Source organism: Notamacropus eugenii, chromosome 4 (assembly GCF_028372415.1).
Source record: "Notamacropus eugenii isolate mMacEug1 chromosome 4, mMacEug1.pri_v2, whole genome shotgun sequence".
In the NCBI taxonomy this organism is placed as follows: Eukaryota; Metazoa; Chordata; class Mammalia; order Diprotodontia; family Macropodidae; genus Notamacropus; species Notamacropus eugenii.
This window is the reverse complement of record NC_092875.1, coordinates 150308717-150322343: the sequence shown is the minus strand read 5'-3', so window position 1 is coordinate 150322343 and position 13627 is coordinate 150308717.

The window sequence follows — 13627 nt, the reverse complement described above, 5'->3', positions numbered from 1 at the left end:
CATGCCTCTTTTGGAGTTGTGTCAGATCACTATATTGTTGAGAAGAGCTAAGTCTATCAGAGTTGGTCATGCACAATGTTGCAGTTACTGTGTATAGTGTTCTCCTGGTTCTGCTCGCTTCACTCAGTATCAGTTCATGTAAGTCTTTCCAGGTTTTTGCGAAATCTGTCTATGCATTATTTCTTATAGTATAATAGTATTCCATTACATTCATATATCACAAATTGTTCAACCATCCCCTAATTGATGGGTATCCTCCCAATTTCCAACTCTTTGCCACCACAAAAAGAGCTCCTACAAATGCTTTTGTATTTGCTGGTTCTTTTCCCTTTTTTTATGATCCCTTTGGGATACAGACCTAGTAGTGGTATTGCTGGATCAAAGGGTATATACAGTTTTATGACCCTTGGGCATAGTTCCAAATTGCTCTCCAGAATGGTTGGACCAGTTCACAACTCCACCAACAATGCATTAGTGTTCTAATTTTCCTACATATTCTCCAATATTTTCATTTTTCCTTTTTGGTCGTATTAGACAATTTGATAGGTGTGAGGTGGCACTTCAGAGTCATTTTAATGTGCATTTCGCTAATCAATAGTGATTTAGAGCATTTTTTTTTCATATGACTGTAGGTAGCTTTGATTAAAATACAGATTTCTTAATCTGGCTTTTAGAGTTCTCCATAATCTATCACTTTACTACCCTTCCATTCCAAACTGTACTACTAATCCATCCTAGAAGTCAACAACTATATTTCCTTCCTCCATGTATTTGCACAATATATCCCCATGCCAATAGTATGTCCTCAGCCTTGCCTCTCAGAATCCCCATCTTCCTTCAAGGTTCATGTTAGCTGCTACTTCCTCCATGAAGCCTTCTCTGATGCCCCCCCACCCACAATTTTAGTGGTCTTTTCCTCTTCAGTTTTGTTTGTTCTATATTTATCTGTGTACGTTATAATTCCCCATCCTACCCCACCTCCAAGCCAAATGTAATCTTGAAGGGAGGGTCTATTTTAGCTGTTTTTGTACCCTTTAGTTCTAGAACAGTACCTTACATGTGGTAATCACTTAATAAGTGTTTATTAAATTGAATTCAATTGAAGTGAAGCTCTAAGGCCCCTTTCTGCTCTAAGTCAACAATTTATGTTTTGAAGTAATACATCTCTGTTTGATGTTGCCACTATTCCTTAGCCTACACTAGGCACTAATTTGAGGAGAGAAAGGGGTGGCAAGCAGATGTCAGGCTTGGTTGGTGGGTGAGTGGAATGAAGAAAGGAGAGGGGAGAGGTGTTTAGGGATGAATCTTTCTCTACTTTTCGGGAAATGGCTGGCCATTGTAGTGAAATAGATTTAAAAGACCAGACTGGAAGATGGGAGATCTAGGTTCTAAACCCAACTCTGCCATCAACTAGGTGTGTGGCCTAGGTATAATTTACTTTATCTTTCTAGCCCTCAGTTTCTTCATCTGTGAAATGATGGGTTGGACTAGCTGGTCTCTCAGATCTCTTCTAGTGTCAACATTCTATGAATGCAGAGGATAGGTAGGGAGTAATACCTTCTAGTCAGACATGTTTATTTTAAGAATTCCCAGGGCACTTGTTGAGGTATATATCCTGATCTGCCTTTTTCAGTATCCCTTTTGGTAGCCTTTGAGCATATGCAAATTTTCTGGGCCTCTAACTGGGCTACAGCATTGTCTTTTGGTAAAAATTAAAGCAGATGCAACCTCACAGAAACAGTCCAAAAAGGTTCCCAATCTCCCTTCTAATCAATTCTAAACCCTTTATCAGGGCAGGCAACACTTTTTGTTAATTACACATTTATGTTGCAATTCAATATCCCCCACTTCCCCTAACCTCCTCTCCAATCCATTTTGCCAATTTTTCTCCCCCATTTTTAAAAACAATTTTACTTAAAGTTTTGAGCTCCAGATTATATCCCTCCCTTCCCTGGCCTTCCTTGAGACAGTAAGCAATCAGATATAGGTTATACATATGCAGTTATGTAAAATATTTCCATATTAATCATTTTGTAAGAGAAGATTCAAATGAAAGAAAAAACATGAAAGGGAAATAGTGAAAAATAGCATGCTTCAATCTGTATTCAGTCAATATCAGTTCTTTCTCTGGAGGCAGATGGTATGCTTCATCATAGTCCTTTAAGATTGTCTTGGATCATTGTATTTTGAGAACAGCTAAATCATTCACAATTCTTCACTGAATAGTATTGTTGTTACTGTGTACAATGTTTTCCTGGTTTTGTTCACTTCATTATGCATCAATTTATGTAAGCATTTCCAGGTTTTTCTGAAATCGTACTGCTTTGTCATTCCGTACAGCACAACAATATACCAATATAATCACATACTACAGCTTGTTTAGCCATTCACCAATTGATAGGCATCCCTTTGAATTACAGTTCTTAGCTACCACAAAATGAGCTGTTATTAATATAAAATAATTTTCTTAAAGCATAGGCGTGACCTTGTCACCTACCCTTCTCAAGAAGCTATGTTGTTTAGTCATTTTCAGTTGCGTTCCACTCTTTGCTACCCTGTTTGGGGTTTTCTTGGCAAAGATGCTGGAATGGATTGCCATTCCTTCTCCAGTTCATTTTATAGAGGAAGAAACTGAGGCAAACAGGGTTAAGTGTCTTGCCAAGGGTCACATAGCTAGTAGGGAGTCTGAGGCTGGATTCGAACTCAAGTCTTCCTGGCTTCAGAGCCAGCACCTTATCCACTGCACCACCTACCTTAAAACAGGTCTATAGTCTCTAGAATAAAATACAAACTCCCCATGTTGGAATTTAAAACTGTTGGCAATCTGCCTTCAGTCTTTCTTCCCAGGTGTATTTGACCTACATTCTCCATTCTCCCCCTTCCCTCCCAACGGGTTAACTTATAATTCCCTAAATTTGAAACATTCTCTTCCACTTCTATGTCTCCACACAAGGCTGTTTCCCATGCCTGAAACACACTCCCTCTTTGTTCCTACCTCTTAGCATCCCTAAAAGTTTTACTGGTTTCCCAAGGTGTTAATGATTTCTCTTGTCAAATTATTATACATATATATTATATTTATGGAAACTCATATATGTTACATTTATATATGTATAGATTATTTGTTTACATGTTGTATCTCTTTTTTGTCTTTTAAAATTATTTTCACACATTTAATAAATTGCTATCTGCTTCCAGAAAAATAACTAATAAATAGAAGTGTATAGAATGATCATATATATATATGTATATATATATATATATATATATATATATACATATATATGGGTGTGTGTGTGTGTGTATATATATATATATATTAGTGTCTAATAGAAGCCGCCTTGCGGGGGGAAGGAATAGCAAGTTGTACATAATTGATTTGCCATTTCATGTGCAATCATCTTTTTATTATATTATGTTATGTAAATACTTGTTTTATTTCATAAATTAAAAATAAAATAAATAAAGCTAAAAATAAACAGCCTCCCCCACTCATACCTCTAAAAGAAAAGAGAGCTATGTGCTAATAACATCTCCTAAGTGTGTTCCACATTCAGAGGTTCTCAATCTGGGTCTGTGACCTTGGTTTGTTTGTTTTTTTAATATTTTGATAATTGCATTTTATAACTGGTTTCCTTAGTAATCCTATCTATTTTACTCTGTGCATTTGAGAACATTATTGGGAGAAGGGCGGGCAATTGCTATACATTAGGGCTTGATTTATTGTTTTGTTGAACATCTAGTCTTAAGAAAGTGATGAAGAAAATGTTAATAATGCAGATTAACCTGTCAAGGTCTTTTTGCCAATATCTCTCTATAAATCTTCCACAGAGGACAGTTCTAGTGAAAAGGATGCCTCCCTTGGGTTTTCTTAATAGTCTTTCCTTTTTATGTAATTTCTATTTTATTTTTTCAATTAATAAGCATTGTTTTTTCTTACCCGATCTTCACTGAGAAGAAAAAGTAAAGAAAATCCAAACTTTTATAGCCATTATACATGGCTAACTCCCACACTGATCAAGTTAAAAAATTAAATCGGGTTGGTACTATTTTTTTTTTGTTTGATTCTATCGCAGTGCATAGCACATGTCCTACTAGAATAAGTGTTTAACAATGTTTGTTAGATTAGATTGGACTGCTATTTCTCCATCCTTTATGGGAAAGTTCGCATTGCACAGGCCACTCCATTCCTGTAGTATGCTCTCTCCCAAAATTGCATCCATCCCTTCTTTCAAATTCTGCATAAAACAAAAAAAGAGTCTTCCTCAAGGAAGACTTTGGACCTCATAAGCGCTGCTCTGACCATTTGTGCAACTCTCTTTAGTTGGATACCAACATCCTTGTTGGGGGTGTCTTGGGGGTTGTTTGTCATCCCACTGTGAGGGGAGGAACCATGTTTCTTTTTAATTTTTACTTTATTTTTAACACTCTTTTTTTAAAAAGTTTTGAGTTTCAAATTCTTTCCCATCTTCCAGTCCTTTCTCCACCTATTAAAAAGCAATAATATTCATTATACATGTAAAGTCATGTAAAACATACTCTTATATTAACCATGTTACCAAAACGTAACAAAAATAAAATGAAAAAGTATGCTTCAATCTGCACTCAGAGTCCATCAGTTCTCTCTTTACAGCTGGATAGCATTTTTCATCACGAATCCTTTAGAACTGTCTTGGATCATTGTCTTGATCGGAGTGGTTGTCTTTCACAATCAGTCATTGCACAACACAATATTGTTGTTACTGTGTACAAGGTTCTTCTGGTTCTTTTCATTTCACTTTGTATCAGTTCGCATAAGTCTTCCAGAGTTTTTCTAAAATCATAATCCTTATAATTTCTTATCACATAATAGTCTTCCATTACAATCATAAACCACAACTTGTTCAGCCATTCCTCAATTGATAGGCAGGGTAGGAACCATGTTGATGGGTCCTTGTTATGGGCTGACATCTGCAGTATGTTGGGAATCCTTTTCTCGTGCCCAATGGGACTTCTGCTTCCTCAGTCTCCTCTACTTGGCTTAGGAGAGGATATCACATTTCTAAGGAATCCATTTCTAGGGAGGCCAGGCTGCATCTTTTTTTGCGACAGAGAGGAAGGTACTGCCTGGGATGGCAAGTGAAAGGAGCTTCAGAAGTCAATAAAGGGGGAGGTATTACTCCTTGTCTGGGACAAGTTTAGCTACTATGAAGCATCTAGGTGGTGCAGTAAATAGAGTATTGAACTTGGAATGAAGTTAGACCTGAGTTTGAATTCAGCTTCAGACACTGTGTGACCCTGGGCAAATCATTTAACCTCTGCCTGCCTCAGTTTCCTCATCTATAAAATAGAGATCATAATACCAACTATGTCACTGGGTGGGTGCAAGGATAAAATAAGATAATGTTTTAGAAGTGCTATGCAAACCTTAAAGGGGTGACCTTGGGCAGGTCACCCTATCTCATAGGCTTCTGATTCTTCATTAATAAAATGAAGATGATAAGACCTCTTGTACCTCCCTCACAAGTTTATCCTGAGAATCAAATCAAATGATGTTGGAAAAGTGCCTTATATAAAGGTCAGCTATTATAACAACAGGGTTGAGTTGTCAGCATTGCAGATAGATGGAAGACTGAATGGGTCATCAGGAAAAGGAACAAAGAGGAACAGGAGTGTCTGGAGAAAACAGCCCAGAATCCATCACACTGAAGGAGATGCTTGCCCACCCTTGAAGCAGCAGCCAGCATTGAGAGCCATCAGAGTAGGCTATGCATAAATCAAAGACTGAGTCTCACTCTGAGGCCAGCTCTCCATGCAGTAGAACCTCTCAGTGAGTCAGATAATAAGCATTTATTAAGTGCCTACCTACGAAGTGCCAGGCACTGTGCTAAGTGTTAAGGATGCAAAGAAGGGCAAAAGTCATTCCCTATTCTCACAAATGAATGGAATTGGTAGCCTCCCTGACCTTGAGGAGGTCACAATCAACATATCCTTAGTAGATATTTACTGAATTGACCAGAATTGAGTTTTGATACGGAGAATTGTGTGTCCTACACACATTTTTCCATTGCTTTTCTCAAGTCAGTTCCCTTTTGTCTCTGGTCTTCTTCCTGATGATCCGGGGCAACATCCACCTCCTACACTTCAAAGCCAGATCTAAGGTCAGTGCAGCTGCCATTCTTTTTCAGTTTTGAGTCAATAAGATTCAGCCCTTTTGAACAAAAGCCATGCTTTCAACCAGTCACATGATCTGCTGCTGTTCTCTTTTTCTAAGACCTATTATTATGGATGAGGGGCCAGGATTGAGTGGTGACCCCTTTCCTAATAACTAAAAGTCCAGTCAGTTAAGGTTTATGAAATCGTCAGGGATCCACAATTTTGAAGACATGGATCCTTCCTTGGCATTTCTATTGGAAATCTAATTGCTCCTGAATGTCTCCTTTAACTGCCGGCTCAGTCAGTGTCTGGGCACTAGAGGATCTCAAAATAATGTCTCTTGAAGTGATCTATTAAAGTCATATTTGCTCTTTTGTTCCTAAGGCTAATCCTTGCTAATTTTTAAATGCTCCTTTAATGGGCTTGTAGTCCTTAATGAGGACCATTATACAAACAAACCATTAAGTGGAGAACCAAAATGTCAACACAAGCACCATGTGCTCATTTTCTGGATGTTGATGTACTGTAGCTGGTTGATGGACAAAAGCCAGAATATATATACACAGACTCATAATAACAGTGACTGACAGTTAAAATAGTGCTTGGACTATATTATCTCATTGGACCCACACAACAAAAGATAGCACAATGCTATCAATGCATCAAATCCAGATCTCATGACTCAAATCCAACAGTTTTTCTATACTCTTGTTGCATCCTACACATGTAGCTGTGGAAATGGACTAAATGAGTTTATTAACACAGAGACATCAGTGAATAACCTTATAATATAAGATTTCCCAGTCTCAAGTGCTGTACTTAACATTTCAAACAATATTTCATTAATAAAAAAGAAAGTGCTGACTGTGTGCGAGGTGTTAGGTATAATAAATACCTAAGTGAAGTGAAGTCTTTGTCCTCAAGAAACTTACACTGTAAATGGGAGGAAACACATACACCATGGTGGCAGCCAGGGAGGGCATTTTGGTTTCATGAGTCAAGGGACAGAAGGGTAGAGTTATAGAACAGAAGTCATGTTGGCATTGATTTGATTACTGTTTTCAGAGTAAAAGGTAGAAAGGGTTGAGGGAAGAGGGTGGTGAAAGGAGGGAGGGTAGATACTACAGCAGGGCAGGTTCCAGAGGAATAGCTAGGTGAGATGTGAGGCCTAGTTCGGGGTTGGCTTGATTAAGAGTGGGTCAGGTGGGTTTTTGTAGCAAAATTCCCATGGAATGCAAGAATTTGGATAGTACCAGAGAATTCTTTTTCTTTTGGATTTGACTTATACATGCAAACACAGACACCTCTTTATCCTCCCATGCATATGAACACGGATTTATTAACACACTCAGACTCACAAGGACATGCTCAGACCCACCTTTTCTAGCATTGTGTCTATATCTCTTCCAAGATATGATAGCAAATTTATTAAGGATTCTCCCACTATTGAAGCTTAGTGATTTCACCTAGGCTTATGAGGACCCAACACCATCTCTTACTGCTCTCTCACCCATTACCAGAGACAGGCTGATGTTCTATTTGAGGTGGTCTGCCAGCTGTTATGTCCAGTGTTATTCAGACAAGTGAAGATGAATTCTCTGCCTAAAGGACTTGGTTGTCAGACATTTTTTCCTGTGTCTGTTCACTCTGTCATCTAGTTGATAATTTCATTCTTCTATACCCTCCCTCTCCAAAGTGATTTTCAAGTCATCAGCTGTGATGTCATGAAAAGAACCCTAGGGTGAGTCAGAGCTGGTCTTAAACTGGCTCTGTGGCCTTGAGCAAATTGCATCCCCTCCCTGGACCTCAGTTTCCTCATATGTAAAATTACAAGGGGTGGGATATTTAGATTTATTAGTTTAGAATGACTGAGAAGATAAAGAGATGGTCCTGGTCTTCGGAAGACCTGGGCTCAAGTCTCAACCCTTTGCCCCTTAGCAGCTTTGTGGTCCTGATTATTAGTTATAGTTCGTCCTTCATCCCTGAAGAGGACCGAAGACTTGCATATGAATTGGATGGAAGCAAAGCACATCTTCAAAAAGTCATCAGCCTCACTCTTTCCACCAGAGTCATCCAAGTCCAGTGGCAAGACAAAAGTCAAGAGACTGGCAACGGCCAGGCAATGTGGTTGGGAACCTTGAACTTTCCAGATTCTATCTTTTCCCAGATCTCAGTTAGTTTGAGGCAACACCCATTCAGTGACTAAGGGGTAGCTAGGCAATAACTGAGACAAAAAATGGCCCAAACTATCAGTTTGGGAGGGGAAGATTCTTAAGAGTTTCTGGCTAGAATAGAAAACAACTGCTATTTACACTCATTCAAAACCAGCAAAACTGTGGACTGTTCTCAAAGACTAATATTCAGAAGAGGTGCTTCAATGAAGAGTGCTTCGTTGATAGAAGTTTTATTATTATTTTATGCCTTAAGGTCCCTCCACAGATTAAATCAACGGTGAGGTAAAAATAAATGAAGGGAGGGAACATGACTTCGGAGGATCAGATAGACAGTGAGGCATTTCTTCTATCTCTTGGCAGAAGCGATACAGGAAGGCACAGCAATCTGAGATATAATCATAGCTCGCTATACCTGGAAGGAACCTTAGGAACTCATATAGTTCAAGTAACTGATTTTTTGCTGATAAGAAAATTGAGGCCTACAAAGATTATAAGTTGATTTATTTTGCTGTAAAAATGCACATGCTTACTTTGTTACAGCAAATGCTTACTCTGTTACAATGGTGAGCTGGGGCAGGTCTTGGGGAAGTAAACAGGAAGGTTAATTAGTATCAATAGAATACATATTTAAATAACAATTAAATAAAATGAATACATTATCAGAGAGATCTTAGCCAGTGTGATATTCTGTGTCTAAGAGTCAGTCTGATGAAATGAAGTTAGAAGATAAGGATCTAAGCGTTAACTCTGGCTTTATGACGCAGGCCTTTTCAGAGCCTCAGTTTCTGTTTCTGTAAAATGGGAAATAATGGTGATTTTGACTCCCACCTGTCAGAGAGACTGGGAGGAAAGTGCTTTGTAAGCCTTCAAGTGCTGCAGATAGGTGAATGAGGAAGAAGAGGATGCGTCTACGCCTCTCCTGGGAGACCCCTGGCAGGCAAGCTTCGCTTAAGCGCGGGGAATCAGCTCCGGCCGCCTCTGGCTCCGAGACTCCCTGCCGCCGGCCGGACAGCCCCCGCCTGGGCCAGGCTGCCTGCGAACAGCCCCAGGCTTTGCGGTTTGCCGGAAAACAAAGGAACAGAAAGACCCACCCAAAACTAGAGGTGAGCCACTGGGTTCCCCCAGCGCCCAGCTCAGGGGGAGGGGACTGGTAGCGGTGGGGCGGGGGCTGGCCTTACTAAGGTGGGGGTGTGATGCGCGGAGAGAGAAGAGAGGGAGGGAGGCGAGCGGGGGACGAGAGAGGAGGAAGATGGGCGAGGGAGCGGTGGTGGGAGGGAGGAGGAGGAGGAGGAGGAGAAGGTGGAGGGAGAAGGTGGAGGGAGGAGGAGGAGGAGAAGGTGGAGGGAAGAGGAGGAGGAGAAGGTGGAGGGAGGAGGAGGAGGAGAAGGTGAAGGGAGGAGGAGAAGGTGGAGGGAGGAGGAGGAGGAGAAGGTGGAGGGAGGAGAAGGTAGAGGGAGGAGGAGGAGGAGAAGGTGGAGGGAGGAGGAGGAGGAGAAGGTGGAGGGAGGAGGAGGAGGAGGAGGAGGAGGAGGAGGAGGAGGAGGAGGAGGAGGAGGAGGAGGAGGAGGAGGAGGACGAGGACGAGGACGAGGACGAGGACGAGGAGAAGGTGGAGGGAGGAGAAGGTGGAGGGAGGAGGAGGAGGAGATGGTGGAGGGAGGCTGGCCGCCCTGCCCCCGCGCCCTGCGCCCGCAAGCCTGGGCAGGGGATTGCTTGCAGGCTGTTGCTGTGCAGACTCTGGAAGCCTCTCTCCCTTCAGTGGGGGTTGGCATTTATTCTGTTTCTCCTCCTTCATCTCCTGAGTCACTCTCCACTTAAAGCCAGGGTTTTCCTGCGGCTTCAGCCCCGGCCCGTCACGCACATTATGCGTGGGACAGTACCACGTTACACCATCACTGAGTCATTGGTCCTTGGGTCTGAAGAGGGACTCTCACATCTCCTTCCCTGGGCACACATGCCCACAGACCAGCATTACTCAAAGGAGGAAGACGACTCCCTTGTGGGAGTACTAACGTGGTCCGTGCCCTCCAGATACTCCTCTCCCCTGCTTGAAACCTACGGCTAGAGATCGACTCCTGTCCATTCCTAAAATACAGTTCCCCTTGGGAGAGGGAATGCTCCTTCGAATGAATGCGTTAGGTGATTTTTTTGGAGGAATGAATCCCCGGGAAGGAAGAGCCTTTTGCATATGCAGGTCAACACCAGCGCTGCAATTTATAGTCTCAGAAATGTGGGACTTTAACCTAAATCTCCCTGTCTCCCAGATCTTTTCCCTTATCCGCTATGCTAAGACGGGTCCCTGTGAACCAGGCAGTACACCGAAAGCCTTTGGAACCTTTAAACCCCATGTAAATAAATGTCTGTTCTTACTGGGGGTGGGTGATGACCTACTGTGGAAGAGGAAGTTTCCAGGTCATCCCTGTAAATCACAGGTCCAGTCCTTATACCTATTCTAGAAAAACATTCTTTTCATCTTATTTAAGATGGAGTTCAGATAGAAATGATCTTGGGGCCATTGTCATCATCACTTGTGAGATAGCAGGAAGAGCCCTGGATTTGATGGCAGAGGGTTTGAAACCCAGCTCTGTCACTTACTGGCAGGGGCATGTTGGATTTCCCTAGGCCCCAGTTTTCTCAACTGTAAAATGATGGGATGTTGGACTATATGATCTCTAAAGCCCCTCTCTGCTGTAATGCAGTGTGTGATCTTATAACTGCGGAGGGCAATTTGGAGAGACCAAGCAAGAGGATATTTTAAAAGAAATGATACCAAAGGAGGACAAAGCAGGCAAAGGGAGGTGGCTAGTCACAACTGTACTGGACTTACCCATGTTTATGGTATTAGAAAGGCAGCTAGGTAGTGCAGAGTTTGGGTTCAAAAATGGCCTGATAGTAGCTGTGTGACCCTGGGCAAGTCACTTAATCTTGCTTACCTCAGTTTCCTCTTCTGTAAAATGAGCTGGAGAAGGAAATAGCAAACTACTCCAGTATCTTTGCCAAGAAAACCCCAAATGGGGTCATGAAGAGTTGCACAGGACTGAAACAACAGTGTGTTATAGGTATTATCTCTATTGGTTCTTGCAACAACCCTGTGTAGTAGGAAGCACACGTATTATCTCCATTTTACAGATGACAGGTTAATAAATTTGCCCAAGGAGATATAGCTTGGAAGGGGCTAGAGTACCATAAGCCTGAAACCTCAAACTTCTGAATGCAAGTCCAGCACTCTTTATACCAAGCAGCCTCCATACGTTACCTCTACAGATACATGAAGGAGGAAAACAGAAAGGGGAGATGACAGCATCAGAAGAACCTGTGGAACACATTATGTATGTATCATACACATATCCAATACGTGTGCTGCTTAGCAATGTCTTATATGTTCACTGGATCAACCAGAGAAAGTTTTAAATGTTTGTCATAGGAAGGAGGGAAACAAGCATTTATGAAGTGCTTGCTATGTGCCAGGTACTTTACAAATATTCTCATTTGATCCTCACAATGGCCCTGAGAAATAGATGCTATTACTATTCTCACTTTACTGTTAAGGAAATTGAGGCAGGCAGTGGTTAAGTGACTTGCTTAGGGTCACACAACTAGTAAGTGTCTGAGGCTGGATTTGAACTTAGGTCTTTTTGAATCCAGACCCAGTACTTGTAATTATCTACGGTACCACTTAGTGACCAACAGCTTCTGGCCTGGAATTGAAATAACATCTCAGACATCCAGTGACAGACGACAAAGAAATGCCGGAGGGCACTGAGCATTATCTTCCTCAGTTCAATTCAGTCCAACAAACTTTTATTAAGCACATGCTCACAGTCCATTGGATTGTGGACTCCTTGATGGCAGAAAATGTCTTTTGCCTCTTTTTTATCCCCAGAACTTAGCACAGTGCCTTTCACATGGTAGTAGATGCTTAGTGTTTATCGGTTGATCTTTGTGCAAGGCAAGATGTCAGATTCTGGGAATACAACACTAAAAAGCCCAAATAAATCCTATCTCAAGAAGGTTCCTTTTTTGCTGGGAGACATATAACATGTAAACAAATAAATTCAAAATCACTTTAGGAAGGGAAAAACTTGCTTGGGAAAGACTTGCTTCCTGTAGCAGGTAGCACCTGATCATAACCTTGAAGGAAAGTAAGGGTTCTAAGATGCAGAGATGAAGGCAACAGTCTATACAAGTCATAGGAGTACAGGGCAGAATGGACCTAAGAGGTCTCTAACCCAAGTGACTTCTTTTATAAGCAAGGAACCTGAGGCCCAAGGAAATTAAGTGACTCTCCCAGCAGTCAGTAAAGTGGCTAGGATTGGAATCCAAGTCTTTGGACTCTAAGTATGGAGCTCCTGCCACTGTATCTCTGGACCACAGCCCAAGTCCATAATCTGGAAATGTATGGATAACTGTAGCTAATAGTAAATCCTCAGGTCGCTGCTTAATATCTCCCTTGCCACCCTATAAATAAGCAACCATGATTAAGGAGGAAAAGTGACATCCATTTAGGATCTAGTTTTCTGATAATTGTGCAATGTTCCCAGATGTCCCCACTTTGGGGCCCCACACTTTGACTAATTCCCAGTTTTACCTTGGGCTTCCTCTTTTTTATAAAAATGAGTCCTGAGATCTTACAGAACAAGGCTTCCTATGGAAATGTGACCTGGTCTTGGCAGTGGGGCTTTCTGGGACATCATCGGTTGAGGCTTGGCTAGACAGGCCAGCCATAAAGGAGCAAAGTGAGGCCAGAACACAAATCTCAACTTAACCAAGACACTCTCAGAGGAAAAGGAAGCATAAAATAGCACTTCAGAGTGTAACAGGAGATCAAAAATATACATCTTTCATGGGGGAGAAATACTCAAGTGAGCACTTTAGTGAGACAGGAGATGGTGTGAGTCACTTCACTGCTTTCCCGAGTTGGCAAAATGACCCATCACTGCCAACCTGAATCAAATGAGAAGTCTGAGGCATGAATGTTCAGGGATAAACAAGATGTCTTCAGAATTTCTCGACTCCTTCTAGGACACCGAAATGGTGGCAGAAAGTAGCTGACAACTGAAATGAAACAATCTGCCGGAGGGATAGTACGTGTAACCACCTGTCCTGTCAGGTGACATTAGAGAAGGTAGTTTCCTTGACTCAGGCTTAATGATATAGGTTGATGTCTCTGTGAATTCAAGTGTATAAAGTCAGGGAAATGGAATCTTAGTTCATCACCAACACGAAAGCATTTTTCCTTCCTTCCTTCCTTCCTTCCTTCCTTCCTTCCTTCCTTCCTTCCTTCCTTCCTTCTTTCCTTCCTTCCTTCCTTCCTTCCT